This window comes from Zosterops lateralis (genome assembly GCF_965231275.1).
Source record: "Zosterops lateralis genome assembly, chromosome: 1".
NCBI lineage: Eukaryota > Metazoa > Chordata > Aves > Passeriformes > Zosteropidae > Zosterops > Zosterops lateralis.
In genome coordinates this window covers 41,926,531-41,943,651 of record NC_139762.1, presented here as the reverse complement: position 1 = coordinate 41,943,651, position 17,121 = coordinate 41,926,531, and the positions used below count along the sequence as shown (strand labels likewise).

Sequence of the window (17,121 nt, the reverse complement as noted above, 5' to 3'; positions counted from 1 at the left end):
TCTCAACCTTAATGCAGACACAACCAGCAGAAGTAGTGACGGAGGCAGATCTTAATAGCCCCCTCCTCAAATCGTTAATTTTAGGGTATTTTAGAGCAGGAAAAGGAATGTCTTTAAAAGCCTGAAGCAATTTATGTAATGCTTCAAATTTCTAGAGCAGCCCCCACATTCCCTTCCTTACAAACACAAGACAAAATTACTTGGAATTTCCTCATATTATAACTGAATATAGGACAAACAATAACACAGTCAAGAGTCAGACAAGGTGACCTGCGATTATTTTTCATGGAAAGATCACAGGACAATACACAATCTTAGCAGTCGACTAGAAAAATGGACTTCCATGTAGTTTAGACACATGCATCTCAGCCTACAATTTATCATGTTATTACCCAGATCACAAAATGCAAGAGGAAAAGTTCATATCTACTTTCTCACAGATGTAGGGCATGACTGCAGCCCTATGCACAGGAAAGTCACAATGTGATTTGAATGGGAAGGAGAGTTTTAGAGGGGTCTTTTTGTTTGTTTGTTTTGGGGTGTTTTTTTTTTTTTTTGGGGGGGGGGGGTTGGTTGTTTGTTGTTTGGGTTTTTGTGGTTGTTTGTTTGTTTGTTTAAAATTTTTTCCCTCTCAAGGAAGCCAAGACAGCCTGTCATATGATACAGATACCTTCAGGAGATAACAGATGCATTATCTGGAGTAACTGGGAGAAGGGTGCCCTCATTGTTCACCCCAAGAATCAAAAGATGCTAGACCCCTACTAAATCATGCAGGACAACCTTGCAACTCCTCCCGAGTTTTTTGCAAGGTCTGAATGTAAAACCAAGGCTGAAGAAGAGGTGGAGGAAGGGGACAGGTTGTGCAGGGAGCCTGACAGCACTGGGAAAAGAGAAACTGCTGCTAGCGGGATCAGCAGGGGTTGTGACACCTCATATTTATCCCCAAGAGCTTGGAAGCATCAGAAAGGACATTCAGCACAAGCCAGGCAGCTCCACAGAATGCACTCTGATTTGAACTGCACTCTGCCCAACTTTTAGGTTATCATGTGCTAGAAGGTAGACAGGCCAGTGTCAAAGCCTGATGAGGTATTGCTGCAGGTCTGTGTGTTCCACCAGGAGTGGATGCAGAAGCTGCAAGAAAAGTCTATGAATGGTCACCTCGAGCACATCAAAAACCTTTCTTTCCTTCTCTTTGTTTCCTTCTTTCACCTTTTTCTTCTCCCCCTGTCCCTCTCTCCTCACACTCCTCTCTGCTGGTCCCTCTCATCAATGTGTCCCCTAGGAACAGACATTAGTTTTCACTTTCTTTTACTTCTGCTTGAAGACAGGAGCAGAAGCTTCCACAAACAGAAAATTCCAATGCCAGTGACTTCCGGGCACAGGCAGTAAAACTGCCCAGTACTATCAGGTATTCCCTGTGTGAAGAAGTCAGGGGTGAACATCTGTCTCCTGACTTCAAAAAAACTATTGACCCAATGCAAACTGGCTGGAGACTGCCTAGAGCAGAGGACTGCCTGGCTGGAGCCTTGGCCTTTAGGCAGCCACAGACAACACAACTGGCAGCACAGCCTAAAAACACTGGGAAGGAACAACAGGCTGGGGACTTGATTCCAGCAGTTACCACCAGGAGAAGTTTTGGAGCAAACCCCAGACTGCTCCTTTGGTCTTGAGTTAAAACTATGTGTCAAATTTTATCCTTCCACGGTACAAAATTTTGCATCCAAGAAAAGCCTGCCTTGGCTATTACTCAGAACATGCTTAAATGTAATTTCACAGAAAATGATGATTGAGAAGAATCTGAAAGTATACAATCACTCATCCCTACAGAGAAGATCACTCTTATAGGGAAAAGGAATGAAATCCAACGCACATCACATAGTGCAGGACCTTAAGAGAGACAAATTGACCCAAAACGCACAGCTGATGTTACTTTCCTTTGGGTTTGGTTTTTTTTGTTCAGACATTTCATGCCAGAAAATAAGGTATCTGGATAAGAATCCAAACTGATTTGCCATGGAAAACCCACTTTATTTGACTATGCAATGAGGCAAGTAGAAAGTTTTGTCTGAGAGTTAAAAAAAAACCCACAAAAACTTTCTTGGGGAATACAGTGAAATCACAGACCAGAAGAAATGACACTGGTGAAGTGCAGACCATTATACCATTTCTCTAGAAAGTTGTCAGTGCTCAAAAGTGACAGGACACAAACCCACAAGTGAACATGTACAAAAACTACCGCAAAAACACCGTGTGATGTTATGGCTGGTTGAAAACCATTTTTAATGAAATAAACCTTTCAAATGCACAGGGAAATGTAACAGCCAAGAAATTACCTAAATGCTTTTCATAACAGATTCTCGGTAGAACATTATTTAAATATTAAGACTTATAATTGATGAAATTACTATTATAAAATATTATGTTAGCAATAATATTTCCCAAAACCTCTACCCTGCATTATACTGCTCCTTATTCTATTTTCAGGCAGCCTCTCTAACATGAAATGCCAACACTGTACACATCAATGGCCTCGAGGGTACAATTAACACTTGTTATTTACATTTATTTTTAAAAATAATTAACCGGGAGCATGTCTAATGAATGGTAATGGGGCATAAATTGAGACACAATATGTCAACAACCTTGCCATTTGGAAGCAAACTCCCATGCAGCTCTGTGTGGTGGGGAGCACAGGGCTGGCATGGGAGCCCTGCGGATGGCATTGCTGGTAAAAAGTCAGTAGGACACATTGGCTGTCTGGTGGTTACTTTGAAGAACCTGATTTTTACAGACATCTTCATCTTACATAGAGCATTGATGAGTTAGGGCACTGGTTTGGTTTTGGTAGGTGTCAGGTTAAGCAGAGGTTATCCATACCTTAAGCTAAACCTGCTGCAGTCCTTTGTTATTACACTCTCTCTGTTTTCTGCTGCTCATAGGTATGTCCTCAGTTGACACAGTTTATAGGACATGGCATAAGCAGCTGCTCATGCCAAAATAAGCTTCTGACTCAGAAAGAAGCTATGCATAAAGAAAATCCTCATACAGTGATGTACTTTCAAAATGCATGACCTCATTCTTCTCCAGTCAGGCTCTCAAAGGAAAACAGACCCAAACAAAACATTTTGTGGAGTGAAACATGAAACCAGTGTCTGCTAGTTCATTTCCAAGAGTGAAAGGCAAATTGCAAATGTGTAATCAATGTAACAGTGCTTTTGTCCATTTACTACAGGTATAAATCCATTTTCCCAGCATCTTGAAAGATTTTGCCAACATGGTGCACTTGGGTCAAAAGCAAAGACTTGACCTATAAATGTGTACTCATACAAACCTGATCACTGGCTGGTGGTGCTAGTACTAATATTGTCCAAGAGTTAAAAAAAAAAAATAATTATAAAAACCTATTTGCAATGTTTTTCTTTAACAGACTCTTGTAATCAGTTCAATTTATGTAAGTTTGCAAACTCCCTAGTTTTCATATATGGCATCAAATGTATTTTCATAAAAGATTAGCAGCTGTTTGTGTGTAATACATATGTTCCATAGGATGAACAAAAAAAAATCTCACTAGGAAAGAAGCCTGAAGCTATCTGTGTCAACCATAAAATACCTACCACATGTCAAATAATCATATGAATGAAGCTCCAGGTTGAAATACAAAACAAAATGAAGTAGAAAGAACATGACATTTTTCAAACACAGCATTCATAAGCTAAAGAATAGTTAGATGTGTGTTATCACTGTTGATCTTTCCCCCCTTGTCTTTAACTTCTTCTTGGTCTGTCCATTTCCAGGCTACTTTTTCCTTTCAAAATCCTTCTTGCCCCTCCTCCTTCCTGGTAATTTTTTGGCCTGTTTTTGTGGGTGGCACTACTAATATTTGATGCAACCCAATTTAGGTAAGTCTTGCACACAGCAATACTCATGAGTTTGTAGAAAAGGCTGCAATACCTAACAAAGCTCATTTGACATCAGCATGACTACTTTATATAGCTCAGTGAGGATGAATTTAAGAAATGCATGCCAGGGATAAAGAAATAGAGGGATTTATTTATCTAGATCTATTTTATAAGGTGCGCTATATACAGGGATACAGTGGAAATTGCCTCAAGTACTGAGGCAAAAATCCATGAGTTCCTTACCTCAGCTAAAGCAAAACTGTGGCCCATACAATTATCACTTCAGACTATAGCAAATCTACCCTTTTGGTCCAAGGATCTATTCATCTTGCTTTAGACATAAATGTGCATGTATGTGCATCAGTTCAAGGTAAAATCAGAAGTGAAACAACGCTTATAGTTCAACATAAAATATTTAAATTTTCAAAACAGCTAAAAATTTTTGAATACTTTTATAAGCAAGGGCATTTGCTCTAACTAGATAATGGTTTCTTTGTATGATATACAAGAAGAAAGTGCATCACAATCACACGTATACAGCTGGGTACACTTCCACAGAGCAGGTAGGAAAACAGAAACCATAATGCATATGCTAAGAAAGTAGAGGGTGGTATTCTAGACAGAAAATGTTCTCTACCTGTAATATCTGTCAATGTGAATAATTTCTTGGCTGCTGGCTAGAATATATTCTGCAGTTCATTTTGTTTTATCACATTATTCACACTTTTTTCTGGAACAAGCCGTTCTCTTCTTATAAGACTACACTCAGGTGGAACAAATGAGCTCAAGCCTATGATTGATTCTCCAACATAGTTGAGATGCTATAGCTTTATTCACTTTTTTTTAAAACGACTTTATTCATTTACTTCCTCCAGCATGACTCCAGAGTATCAGCTGCTGAGAAACAGCATTTTGAAAAGTTCTTCCCGTGCTCAAGGAGGTGGTGTTAGACTTTTTTTAATAGTAAATTCCATGATAAGGAGGAGGAGAAGTGCCCGACACAGACAGACTGTCTCTGCTCACCAGTTCAAAAAGTGCACTCCCAGAAATATTTTCTAAAAGCTTATCAGTCTAAACATTCCTTTTCAGCTCTGTTTCCCTGTTGAAATGCTGTGTGAGTCTATTTGGATCAAGGCAGCAACTCCCTGTTTTATTTCCTGCTGAGGAACTGGCAAGGATGGGAAATCAACAGCAATCTGAGCAGGGTCCCTGGAGAAGCTGAAGCCATGCTATAGATGAAAAGGTTTTGTACAATGCTGTTCTGTCACAGTGTCGCCAGAAAAAAAAAGAAACAACAAACCAAAAAAAAAATCCCAAAATTAAGCAAAACCCAATTTCAATATTAAAAAACACCAAAGCAAACAACCACTGCTCTTGTTTTCAAAGCTATACATTTTTTTTTTTTACCTCTTCAATAACCAACTAAAATAAACATATTTTGGGGGATACAGAATTCACACAGAAGTCACTATATTCTCTTCTTGAAAAACTCCCACGTTAAGAGCAGAATGACAAGGACTACCAACTACCACGGATTCATCTTTCTTAGGACTTGCTTGTTTTGTTCAATGAATTTTTTTTCTAGGAAGAAAAGAAAAATGACCCCTTTTCCAAGATTTTCTTTGATGTCTCAGATCTACAACACATCAGCTAAATAGCTCACACACAGTTATTTCTGCTCAGGAAATCCTGTGAAGAAGTATGGGACACATTTACTCTTTCTCATTTTCAAATCCAGACATTGAGAATAATCCTGGACAAATAACTGCATTCCTTAAACATCCCAGTAAAGAAGAAACTTCCAAAAACCTCCATGAATTAAAAAAAAGGAAAAAAAACAAGAAAAAAAAAAAGAAAAGAAAAAAAAAAAAAAAAAAGGGAAGTTTTAACTGTTAGCTTTACAACTAAAAAAAAAAAAAGTAACATTATTAAAGCAAAACATGGGTTTACATAGAATTTAAAAAGTACAGGTTTAGTCACAATCTGAAGTTACATAAGTTGTTTTTCTTTATGACCAAGGAAACCACCTAAACTGAATTGGGCCCCATTAACTGTAAACAGTATGAACATAGAGCAATTCTGCATTTTAAATGTTAGGATCTGTGACAGGTGAAATTCAATGGCAAATAAAACTGGTTGTAGAATAAATTGTGAAAATGATGTTGCATGTGTGGAACGACAACAGCAACTGATATCTTGTACTATAATGGTTTTGCTCTTATTTTTCAGAAGTATTTAGTTTTTGTTTTAAAGGCAAGAACTTTATGTGGTACAGCAACCATGGTTTATAAAAATGTAAGTCTCTAAAAGGGAGACAAGAAATAAAAACATGCATGAATTTAAGTCAGATCTCATGTAACAAAATGACCTTTCATAGCTCTGCTTAGAAGCAGCTGCATAATTTACTCTGCCACAATCTTAAGAACGCTCAGAAGGCTGGATAGGGAACAAAGTTCAAATATTTGGAACTCAACCATTGAATTTTGGACTCCTTCCTTTTCCAATGTCTTAACTTTGTTTATCAGCAACTCTTCTGCTGTGCAAATAAAATTATAACCACTTAACTGAGCAAGCAAGAGATGCCTTAAATTAAAAATGCTCTGTGAAGAGAACAACTGTGTAAAAGCATCAGACAAACCAAAAATGACTAAGAGCAGAAGCAAGCTAAGCAAGTCCATGAGCTCAAGGATCTCAAAAGTAGAAATTTTTCATTTTCAAAAAGCGCTACCTCCCTCCTTTTCCAAAATACAGGAGAAATGTGAAAGGAGCAGAACTTCCCAGGAATTGCAGAGGCAGAGGAACAGGGGAAGCCACAGCCAGTGCTTGTCTCTGCTCACAGAAAGGTTCCTTACATTGAAAAATATCTTATTGTGACCTCTTGCTGGGAGCAACTAAGCCTGCCTCTCTGCTGTAAAACTAATACTCACCAGGTGCTACAGCAGTAAAATAAAGTAGTAAATATCATCTTTGTCTCTCTGACAGACGTAGAGGTGGGAATCACTGATTTTACACCATTTCCTTTAAACTTGCAAACAAACACCAAAACCCTTCCTCCTGCAGTAAGGGAATAGCATTTCTGCACGGCACCCTGCCCCAGTGCTACACCCTGATCTGCCATTCTGTGCTATTGCAGTCGGTATGATTCACCTCAGGTATGTACTAACATTAATCTTTTTTATTTCTTCTCATTTTTAAAATAATTAATGTAATTTTAGGCTTAGGAGAGAATCTGTAAACTCTTCTGGGCTATCTACAAGCCATTCACCACTTGTAATTTGTGTGTTTTCTTCCTTCGACTTCATTTGACATCCTTGTCAGCAATTTTCAAAGAAAGGGACTTCAGAGCTCCTGAATGACCCAGAACCCTTTCACCCCATCCCACCAGCTGCCTCAGGCTCTACAAGGCAGTGCAGCACTGCAGCACCAGCTTCCTTCTCTGCCTTTGAAAGAGACTGAGCATTTAGCACTCTGCTGAATATTTATTTCAACCACAACTAATGGGAAAGAAACGCGCACTTGATCCTCACAAGCAGGGGCTTCTTATCTCTCCTCCTACCTCTTCAGTGCTGTAATTTAGAGCATTCTGGGTCTGTTATATGCTACTTGGAAGTTATCATTGCTCCAGCTATTCATGGCTCATAAAGTATTGTTCTCTCAATTGCACTGTATGACTCTTTGTGTGGAAATGATGGATGAAATGGGATACATATTACTTAATGATTAGACTTCTGCAAAACATGTTCAAACAGATATGCCAGGCTTGATGATACCTTATTATCATCAATGAAACAGAGACAGCATAATGGTGCCATGTATGTATTTCTCAATAGTAAATGCAAGGGAAGTGTCTCTGTTTCAAACCCCGACAGCTCTTTAGTCTCAGTTATTTCAGTTCAGCTAAAGATGACATGCTAAAATGAGGGCATTTATTACTAAGTGGCATTAAGAAGGGGGATATTTAACCTACCATTGCTTACAGCAATGCATGGAGAAATCATCTAATGTGTGCTGGCAGTAATTTATGACATTGGAAAAAATGCTATCATCTTTTCTCCCCCGTCTGTGGTCTGGCTTTGCAAACTACAAGCCCTCAGGAGCAAGTTTGATATAATGCGGCTAATGAGAATAAGTGAGCATACTGCAATATTCTTAAAGGGTTACACTGCTGAGTCTTTGACTCTTTATACTTTTTAATTTCCTTGTACAAACAGTGCAGTGAAAAACGGCAAAATCCATTTGGCTGGTCTGTGCTACAAATTAAATCCTTGATTAAATTTTGGCAATTACTTCTCTGGGTCTTTTTCATTTAAACATTTTTAATTCATTTGAATAAGCTTCTTAATCATGATTCTGGCAATCCATTGTATAGCAAGACAAACTCTAATAAATACTATAATGCAGCAACAGACAAACAGAAGATGGATGGATGCTGAAAAGGAAAGGTTTTGTCTTCTGGGCATCTTTTTTTTTTATCTTGGTAAGTGTTGCCTGTATCCATCTTTCATGAAAGTTGTATTCCAGTCTCCTGTGATGTTGAAATTTATCTCATTATGTGTTGACATTTCCCTTTGTGATGTCAAAAGCTAATAAAGACTCCAGGTAGGGTTTCAAACCCTCTTAATAAGAGAGTGGAAGAAAGATTAAATCATCCTTAATGTACAAATCAATACTATAGTCAACCAAAGGGTACAAATTAAGAGGAAAAAGTGAAGGGCTGTCAGTCTTGTAGCAGGAAAGATGCTAGATGGACATTTTCAGCAAAGGTGCTTGAATTTAGCTGCTTAGCCTGTACTGCACAGGACTGTATTACCTTTTGAAAATGTATCACAGAACTTGAGCCATTCTCTGGAGGTTTTGGGTGGATTTTTTTCATCTGCAAAGACAGACATGAGACAGCAGGAGGTAAAGTACCTCCTTAGTCAGAGAGGGACTGTCTGAGCATGGAGAGCAGCACCGTGCCATTTTCTGTGCAAAAACGGTGTCAGGAAAAGCAATGTCAACTTGATGAGTACAAAGAGTCAGGAGAGAACAGAAATTAAAAGAAACCCTCCAGGAAAAACAAAACTTGGGGGAAATATTAAAATGTAAACCATTTATTTCTAATTATTGTACTGCTACTTTACTGCTGCTAAAATGTGTAGAAAATATTGATAAATATAGATGTAAAAAATTCATACAATGTTTATCAGTAGCCCTAGAAAAGAAAGAGTTAAAGTCTTACTGCAAAGCTAACTCTCTGTCGGACAGGAAATGTGCTAATATTTAACCCACAGTATCCCTAATCTGTAACCTCTGCAAACACTTAATCTCACCAAAACAGAAAAGACAACCTCTGTGATCCTGAGAGGATAAACAAAGGGAATGCACATGCCCTGTTTGTTTCTCCTTTCCTTTAAGCCAGAAGTCACCTGTAAATAGATTTTGCTGCTTTTTCCTGCTGCATTCCAGAGGCCTGGCTTTATGCAGTTCATAAAGAAGAAGAATTTAAAAGCTGCACATTGATTTAGGGGCACTTAATTGCAATTTCACCATCACATTACATTGTGGGCTCAGTGTGATCTAAGGGCACAAAGAAAACAGATAAATAGAAGACTGGCAATGAATATCTAGATTAAATTAAGAATTAAAAGAGGGGTGATGCTACCTCTTAGCAAGCTGTATTAATGTTGTATCTGCCTCTTCTTGTCCCTAAAGGCAAGGGCTGACACTTGGGGACTGAAGTTGAAAGGTGAAGGTTCTGCATACATGCTCGCCAGCATGCAGGGGATACAGAGTGGGTGAGCTCATCTGGTTGGTATAAAGCAGCAGTGGATAAAGATATAGCGCCTATCTGTCAATGCCATATCATTATGCTTATACTCAGTTTCAACAATAGCACCTAAAACCTTTTTAAACTTCACTGTTTAGTGTACCAGGTAATAAAATCAAGGAGGGGGCATGGTTTAAAAGCCTCTTCTAATGACAGAATTTCATTCTCTGGAGTGTTCTTATCAAACTTCTGTGATGATCCTGAATAAAAACCTAGTGCCTAAAAAATACTACAGTGAAGAGAGGGAAAAAAATCCCAAACAAAGCACAAGAGAGAAAATTTTTTACCATGATAAAAACCTTCAATATATCACAACAAATCATATTAGAGCACAGGTGACAAACACTCCAAATCCATCACCAGGAAAGAAAAATAAACTATGATCTATTTATACAAGTATAGTGATATGAAAGGAACAAGAAAAGAATAATTCACGAGGAAATTACAAGCTCTGAGCTTCTAATTTTGTAGATTATTGTCATTTTCTCTACAGATGTTGGCACAGAGAGACAACCTTAACCCTGAATTCTCTTCTTGCATAAATGAGGGACTACAAGCCTCCTGCTACTGGATTCAATAAAATATGAAAATTAAATTTGCCAGAAGTAAAAGCAAAACGTTGTGTAAAAATCTATTGAAAGGGTAAAACATAGAAGTCATATATAAAATCTTAAGGATCAGCATTCTATTGCAAATGGATGTTTTTCTGTAAAAATCCCTTAATTTAGTAAAGACTGGTAGAAGATGCAAAGACTTTCTCACTGTGATTAGAAACTAAGGTCCAAATTATACTTCTGGATGCCCAGGGATTTCTCTAGATGAAGCATGGGAGTGTAAGGAAGACATGCAGCTCACTACCTTTGATAAGGAACCACATGATGTCAACAATGACAACAACTCAAATCCTGCTCTAAGCTGGGCTCTTCACACGTGCCTATCATCTGCTGGTAAGACTTTTCTATTTTCTACACCTTCAAAAAATTACCTCAGTTTTTGTGTGAAGGATAAGACCCTCTGCTTTGAAAGCAATGAAAATATTCCTACTGGCTGATTAATTGGTGTATCAGTGTATCTTTATATCCATTATCATGTATTAGAAGATTGGCCAAGGGCTTCCATACCCAAAGATCTGGCAAGGATGACACTACATTCAGACAATTCCCTCTCTCAACTAGTCATCCATCAAGAGGCAGGCTTTTTTCACAGCTCTATTTTTTATTTTTTTTTTAATGATTTTGGTTTTAATTTTTAAATAAAATCTTTTCATGAGCTTCAACTCCAGCACATCACAGCCTGCCAAATTCATCTGCTTATAGCCCTAGGCTAAAACATCTTTTAATGCTCAGTTTCTACAAAGCCTAAGAAGGACAATTCCAAGGCCTGTGTTGTATCCACTCCTTCCCTACCCTACTCTGCCCTGCTGGCACCTCCTGCGCAGCCCGAGGGCCACCTTCAGCGTCTGGCACTGGCAGAGAGACACTCTTTGTTAATCAGTGTTGGGGGCAGGCTGCAGCCCAGTGCCCATCAGGACATTACCATGCAAGCCAGCATGTTACTCTTCTCTATTCAGTCCCTAAAGAAATCGTGTTTGACAGAAGCGAACAGCTGCTGCGTATTTAGAGATGTGAATGTATTGCATTATTTAATGAATTGTGTCATTTTAATATAATTATTACTAAAAGCCCAAACGTAAGCCTGTTTTTATTTATGCTTAAAATTTTTACCCACTAAGCATTTTCAACTCTGTTTGCAGCCAGAAGTGCTTTCACAAGGTTAGACCACCATAGTACTCCCAGTTTTGTTTGTGGATCCTTATTCAGCTACTTTATTTTCAACAAGAATGATCTCCTCCTTTCCAGATAGTACCAGGACTGTGGCTGCACTGCTTGCACTTGAGCCAGCTCCCCTGCATGCCACTAATATTGCTATCTCATGTACAGTATTTCTGGGCTTTTAGCAAATTACATCCATGCTAGGATTCCTGTTTCTCCTCATTTTTATTTTTTTTTGGTAAAACTCTTATTTCTCCCAGTGCCTCCACCTACATGTTCACTCTTACTTAATATCATGATAGTAGTACCTATGCCAAAAAGTCTTGAGCATGAATTATTCCTTCATGTGCTAAGAGAGTACCTCATGTGGAGCAAAGGATGAATTTCAACAAGCCACTTGATGCTACCAATTTCTTAGCACACAAGCAGCCTAACAGGCACCAGTGCAGCTCAGCAGGTCTCACTGTCAAGGCCACAGCACAGCTCGGCTCCCACCATGTACAAGGAAATGACAAGGCAGTTTTGATCCCGGTGTTCACTTTCCCTTCAAAACAGCACCACTAATAAACTCACGGGGTTTTCAGAACAAGAGGGAATAAAAAGGGAACACGGGTTGTGACACTTTGCTTCCTTATTACTGGAATCCAGAGCGTGACTTGACTCTGCCTACCTACTGCTTAAAATTACAGTGAGGTAAAAGGATTTCAGACGTGGTGCTCTGCCTCTAGCAGGAGACGGATTCAAAATGACTGGTCACACAGCTCTGGTGATCACATGCATTCACAGGCATCTCATTTTATGCACTTATGCAATAACCTCATTTCTGAAAGTCATCTGGAATCATTCTCTGGGGCTGGGACCCTGGGCCTGACACATGTTCTTTTTGGAAGGTGTTTCTGGTTTCCCAACTGTTGTTCTGCATTGCTCTAGGGCTTACACTCTAGCGACGGCCACAACCTCATGCCTTATTCACATACCTCTATATTGCTACATTACTGGGTGGATACTGAATTAGTCATCACCAAGGGTCACTGAAATATTCACCTATTACTTCATTTGCAGTAGATATTCGTGTGGATGCTAGCCAAGTTAATGCTGAATATGTTTTTCACTTGCAGCATTAGACGGATGATGTCCTTTTTTTTTTCTAAAATACCTGTTGCTATCAGAAGGAAAAATATAACACAGGAATGTTGCTAGCCCACCTTAAAAAATGCTTAGGTAAAATTTATGTACACCAAACTATCCCATGTTGGGTTTTTTTAAAGATATTAAGTGTTTATTTACAGTAGTCAGACCAAACGGCCTCTGGGATAAAACTCAATTCAATCTTAAACAGTACGGAGAGAGCGATTACAGAAGGGCAGTGCTTTATTTCTTTCTAAAGAAGTAGAGAACATCGTATGAAACTGTCAGAGGTCTAAAACAGATACACAGAATTAATAAAACTCTAGAACTCACTGGCACAGGATGTTTTAAGGTGTGTATACATTCACAAAGCGGTAAGTACGGAAAAAAGATCCCATCTGTGTGAAGCAAGCCACCCCAGGGATATCAGAGTACACCCAAATATGTCTGTATTTGCACACCATACCCCTACATGCCGCAGAAGCAGGACACAAGCACATTGAAAGCCTCTCTCAGCAGTGCACCCAGGCATGATGCTGTTTAATCTGTCCCTTATTATTAGTTTTCATTTGCAAATTGAAAGGGGGAGCTGTGGGCAGGAGGGATGTTGCTTGTTCCTCTCAAAGGGGTGCTTAAAATCAAACCCCTTTTCTGAGCAGCCATAAGTGCAAAAGGCAGCAAAAAAAAATCCTGACTGGCACGATAATGAAAACGCAGCCTGTTGTAGTCCCTGTGATAGAGAAAAATTCAAAGGAAAGGAAGGAGCAGCCGATGGGGCTTCACAAGGGACTACTCTGAGGCTTTAAAGAAAAAAAGCAGGCATGCTGGAAATAGAGAGGATCCACACAAGGCTACAGAGGATCAGTAAAGACTTGCACGGAAAGTAAGTGTAACAGAAAAGCAAGGGGAGTTTCATGCTAGCCAAAGGGATTAAGGGGAGTAAGAAAGGCTTTTACAAATACTTCATGTCAGGCAGGAAAAAGATGGAAGAGGCTCACTAATAAATGAACACCAGGACAAAGAAAAGACAGGGACTCTAAAATGAATAAATCTGCTTTTAACAAGGGACATAAATAAGAGAAAGCTGGATAATAAGAGGAAAAACTGGATGATAAAGAGGCAGGTAAAGGGAGGCCTGAGCTCAGTGTTGCAGCACTGAGGCACAGGGAACACAGGGCAGCAGGGGAGCTTCTGCAGGATTGCTCCTTCTGCATGGGGCAGAGGGGACAAGACAGCCCAGCAAAGGCTCCCTGCCAGCGTTGCAAGGCACAGCATGTGCCTGCAGCTCTGCTGTGTCCCTCTGCCAGAAAGTAAGGAGGAAATGAAAGAGCTCTGCTCTTCTTCCTCACCCACCTCAGAGACCAGGAGAAGGACGGGGAGCTTCTCTCAGGATCTTGCAGACATAATTGACTGCACAAAGCTCAAAGGCATGTGAAGTCAATAGGTCATATTTTGGACCCAGATTCATGTTTGAGGCCATTGGGCAGAGAATTTAATGAGGATCTTCTGCCTATCATGTCAATTCTGTCTCCCTTTGATGACACACTGGTCCCCATGCCCAGGTTTACAGATCAGATCTGCTGTGACATCTCTTATGGCACCTCCATCAAGAGTTTAAAATTTAACCTGCTGATCACGTTTAGGCTTTTCCCCAAAGAAGCACAAAACCTCAGTGAAGAGCAGAGGTGAGGTAGCAAATTTCCTCCAGAAGGCTTGGCCTGTCTATGACACCCATGGAGGTAGGTGAAATGGTAGGCCAGCAGCTCAGATAAAGGCTTCCAGAACAAACCCAACCTCACTGCAGAACATCTGTAATACAGGCAAAGATAGACCAAAATCACCCATCAGTTCTAAACTGCCCTTCAAACTTGACCTTGAAAAATGCCTCCCTAGAAAGGATCAGACTTGCCTCAATCTTTTATTTTTGGATTCCACTTATCAACAAGAATACTACCAATGTGATGGAAATGTATGGGCCACTTGATTGCTCTGTGCCCTTTACCATCTCTGAAACTAGGCCAAAATGATAGCAATACTGTCAGATGCCAGTGCCTTGAGAGGCACTCAGCAATTTCTGAGAAACCTTGAGAAACTTTCTTTCAGAGGTTAATATATTAAATAATTTAAATATTTTTATGGGATTTTTCCTGATAATCATCTCACCCAACAAAATAAACACATGTCAAATGTACACTCTGTATTTTTGGACTCTCCATCTTGGCTATATTAATATTTCTCTGGGGAAACTGCAGCGAGTTCTCAAGTGCAGCCCAGACCCAAGCAGGGAGTGAGCCTCCAGTTCTGAGCCCACTTATCCTCTGTCTGTGAGAAAGTCTACACGGCTCTGAGGATCCAGTGCTGCACAGACAGCCGCCCCCATCAAACCCACTGCTGCTAACTTAAAGGCATCTAAAGGCTGCAAACCTGAGCCATGGACTCCAGCTTTGCTTGCAGGGGTGATGAGATGATGCCTGCCACCTTTGGCCCTTCTCATGCAACCTCCATCTCTCTGTGTGCCCATTTCCCGCTTCTTCCTTGCCCCAAAAGAGTCTTTTAACAGTTTAAGTCTTACTCTGCAGAGAGACCCTGGTGCAGGAAGGAGGGCTGCTGAGCCCTGTGGGGAGGCATGGCTCTACCCCTGCAGGTATTGTCCCCCATATGTCAAGCTCACTGCTGCACCAGCTCCACATCAGCACACAGAGTAAAACAATTTACGTTGGTAAATGGAGATGCACATAACCCATGTACCAAACAGCAGAGGTATTCAGCTTGTTCTCTGCCTATTCTGCTCTCAAATGCACCCAGTCTCAGTAAATTGGTGATCAGAGATTATTAACTCTGAGTACTTCCTTCCATTTTGTCCAGCTGTCTCCTGGTTTTCCCTATTACCCGCCAGAGGAACCCACTTAATTTCTACAAGAGTTTTAGTCAGTTTAATAAATTAAAAAAGAAGCAAGAATGAATGGAGCTCTAATACAATGTGTACCAAGTGGAAAGTAGTCAGAGCTACTATGTTGTTGGAAAATAAGTAAACACAGCCATTTACACTGAATCTTTCTCCATATATCAGCCTCTAGACAAAAGCATCTGACACCACTTCTCCTGTTTCAGACAGGACATACATTAAATTTACTTCAGACGAGGACAGATAATTAGGCTCAGGATCTATTAAAACCTTGACATCTGATTTAAAGTACAAGCATACATGAAACAAGACGTGTCAAAGGCTCCAGAAGTTTCCAGTTATTAGGACACAGGAGAAGCAAAATGCTGCAATGTAGTGACCCAAATTAAACATTCCACTGGAAACCCAGAAGCAGACATTAAGTGTGGACACACCAAACTACGTTAGAGGAACAAAAAGTTATTTCAAAAGGTTTTCATTATTCTCTGCTAATACTCCTAACATCTCTTCAGTTTGTTTGATAAGCTAATGACATAGGCTGCTGGGGGAAAAAAACTCTGCCATGAAGGAAGAATTGGGTAAAGGCAGAAATCACATCTCATACAGGAGTCAGAAAATCAAAATGTTTTTCAGATACAGGATAATTTATGCACTAACTTTGCTTTCCAGAATAAATTTGCTTCTGAGGGCCCAAGGATGCCTCTCACTGAGGCAGAATATTATCAAACAGGAACGAGTGCTTTGCTTTCTCAAAATCCCAAACAACTCAAAAAAGAAAACCTGAAGCTTATTTACAAGCATCACTTGTGCACTCTCAGCCACGAGTAACAATTTCCATTAACACACTGAAAAAGAGTATTTGATTTTTACAGACAAGCTACAGGCTATGCTTAACTTTGGATGCAGCCAGTGACCAAGCCTCAGTGATTAATTTTTATGTGAACCACAGTCATTGTGAGAATGTCTGTGCTGTTCTCTTCATTTTCTGATTTTTCACTTTCATGTATTTATGTCAGAGACTACAACAAAACAGATTTATAAACAGGGACTTGCATTATTACCCTTGACTCTTTCATCTTCTGAAATAATGTAGCATCTAGTGTAAACTTGGACAAAACCAATGAGATATGCACAGTTTATGTGTTCACAATAAAATTACACAGAATAAAAATGACTTAAAGATTATTTCATCTTTTTTCATCTTTCATGTAAATTGAATTTTGCTACTCTGAGCTCTTTCTGTACACACAGGGGTGGAAAACCAACTACTTTTTATGGCATAATGAACACTTAGATAGCTGCAGAGAGAAGCATTCAATTGCATTTATGCTTCACAATTATTTAATGTCACCTATTAATATCCAGCTACTGTCTCCGGTAGTCCTACCTTTCAAGGTGGCTGAGCATGCAAAATGTGCTAAAAAGGAATTTCCTCCTCATTTCCATTTTTGTTCTACTAACCCATGGCTCCCATTGTCCCTGCACACTATTCCCACCAGGAAGGCAACTCGCATTAAGCACAGCCCCAGCACACCAAGCCTGCTGCCAGCACACTCTCCGCGCTGATCCTCTTTTCTGCTCACACGTCACACTGCCTGACTCTTTTTG

The 17,121-nt window shown here is 39.7% G+C and overlaps 1 protein-coding gene and 1 long non-coding RNA gene across 7 annotated transcripts in view; one reads left to right on the top strand and one right to left on the bottom strand.

Moving 5' to 3' along the window:
- Positions 1–17,121, bottom strand: part of RBMS3 (RNA binding motif single stranded interacting protein 3) — a gene marked incomplete at its 3' end in the record, with an annotated part of 441,712 nt that overhangs the window by 189,144 nt on the left and 235,447 nt on the right. The gene's annotated exons all lie outside the window — the stretch shown is intronic.
- Positions 7,012–11,178, top strand: LOC310918344. The gene is made up of 4 exons (XR_014591642.1): positions 7,012–7,051; positions 8,301–8,376; positions 9,594–9,689; positions 10,202–11,178. It is a non-coding gene; the product is annotated as an uncharacterized lncRNA (long non-coding RNA).